The sequence below is a fragment of the Ictidomys tridecemlineatus genome, chromosome 8 (genome assembly GCF_052094955.1).
Source record: "Ictidomys tridecemlineatus isolate mIctTri1 chromosome 8, mIctTri1.hap1, whole genome shotgun sequence".
Taxonomy (NCBI): Eukaryota; Metazoa; Chordata; class Mammalia; order Rodentia; family Sciuridae; genus Ictidomys; species Ictidomys tridecemlineatus.
The window spans coordinates 51,695,796-51,698,248 of NC_135484.1; positions in this window are offsets into that span (position 1 = coordinate 51,695,796).

The window sequence follows — 2,453 nt, forward strand, 5'->3', positions numbered from 1 at the left end:
ATGGTCCTCTTGGGAATCCAGGTGCAAGTAGTTTGACTAAAATTTCTTAGAAAACTAAGACAACTTCCATACCTCTTTAAAGCCATTCCACAGTGCAGTTTTCATTTTTCCACCACTGTTTCTGAAATTGTGCAGCTGCAGCTGGAAATATAACAATAGTTCAGCATACTGGCATCTGTTTCCTGATTTAGAATCAACAGGGAAATAATTGTCAAGACTTGAAATGGAATGCATATAATTGTTGTATATTTAACAATTAATATGAAGCTGTTTAATTCAAACACCTAGAGATAGTCGTTAAGCAAGCAATACTGAGTATTGCATTTGGAAATGTCTAAATTTAAATTTAAATATTTTATGACTTGATTTAATTTATGAGGAATACTTTATTCCTTTTTCAATCATGAGGATTTCAGTACAAGAATATAGTTAAATAGATTTCTGTGAGACACATATGTGTGCATATGTATATGATATGTAACTCCTATTACAAATGGTCAATAAAGCAAACATTTTTAATTGTTCATTTTGTGCTCAAATTCATGTAATTTATTTCTTTCAATATTCATTCTAATAAGCATATGGGTAAATATAAAAACAAGAATAATGAAAACACAAACATTTTTCTTTGAATTCTCTTTTGAGTGTATGCCTTTTGAGATTTTATAAATGATATATGTGCAGAGTACATACTGCTAAATAAAAATGGTGGAAAGAAAAGAACAAAATGGTTTCCTTTAAATCGTTGGAAAAGTAGACCAATTTTCTATCAATATGTGCTCAAACTAAAACCAATTAACCCCAAAAAGGAGTGATTTCTTTTACTTTAAAAAATACTGAGTAGTACATGCAAATATTGTCCAAAATTTATTCATATTTAAACAATAAAAGACTTAATATTTATTAAATACTAGACTATAATTATCTCCATGGTTTGATAATATCCCTCTATTTCTTTCTCTGTTTTACAAATAAGATAGATGAAATATACAGAGGTACATACAACTAATATGTGCTAGACTTAGGCTTAGATATTTTCCTTATTCTCAGGCCACAAATGTAGCCTAAAGTAGTAGTTTGAATAGAAATAGCAATCAAATTTAGATTTTCAAAGTGTATGCTATTTTTGAAGCCTGATAGCTTTATTTAATGTATTTTTCCCACCCTTTAAAAGTTTGATGAATTTAGAGCTCTTATTGATGAATCTTTTACCATACACCACTTTAAGTACTTTTAAGAGCTTTCTTATTGTTTTGTACTTTTTCTTGTTTATTTTGTTTGCCTTTATTTCAAGTAGCTCCTGGGATCCATGTTATCTTAAGATGGATGCTTAAGATACAGTTCCAACTTAAGATATTCAGCAAAATGAGAGGGTCTAGGAATAGAACAAAAATTGTTATATTATACTGCAGGTAGTGACATGGTAGAAGCACACCTTGTATCACTGAAAACCAGGGAAGCATTTTCAGGAAAGGTGACTCTGAAGCTGAATCTTTAATAGAATTAATTATAACTCATCTGTAAAAAAAAAATTGGATGGACATTTGTGGGAGCACAAAACAGAATAAAGTATGGAAGAACATAATGGAGGTGTGTGCAACATAGAGTGGCGGGGTGCAGGTGGGGGGGCTTGGGCAAGTAGATACAGTCTTGCTACAAAGTGCATTTATTCTAGTCCAGGAAATAGCTATATAATGTGCTTGATGTAAAAAAAAATCTGTTTTAGAACATTAATAACGTATGAATATGCAGAATGGATTAAAGAAATATGAAATTGGGAGATTGAACAGGGAAATAAGACTTTCTTAGTGGGAGAGTAGAGAAAGACTGAGGATATATAATATAAGAAAGGTATACTATAAGGAAGTAGGCATAATTGTTGAAAACTGGATATTAGGGGTACAGACAGAAGACTGGGTTTACTTCTTTTTTTAAAAAAAAATTATTTTTTAGTTGTAGTTGGACATAATACCATAATATTAATTTTTATGTGGTGCTGAGGATCCAACCCAGGCTGCCCACATGCTAGGTGAGCACTCTACCACTGGGCCACAATGCCAGCCCTGAGTTTACTTCTTATTTTCTGTAATTTGTGGCTACTTTAGAGTAGCTAAAGAGCAATTGGTAGGATGTAGCTTCTGATTTAAAATTTTATAGAGGTACAAATACACACTTAAAAATAAGAAGAAAGCAGTTAGTTATGTCTTTGTTTTCTTTCTCAGAAATAAATGTGGCCTCGTTTGAGAGAGAAACTCATAGTTTAATGACTAAGGATCTTTCAAGGAGACATATAAAATGGAGAGTAAGAAAAAGACTAGTTCAAAACCAGGCGTGCTGGTTACGCCTGTAATCCCAGAGGCTCAGGAGTCCAAGGCAGGAGGATTGTGCGCCAGCAAAGGTGAGGCAGCCAGGAACTCAGTGATACCCTGTCTCTAAAATACAAAATAGGGCTG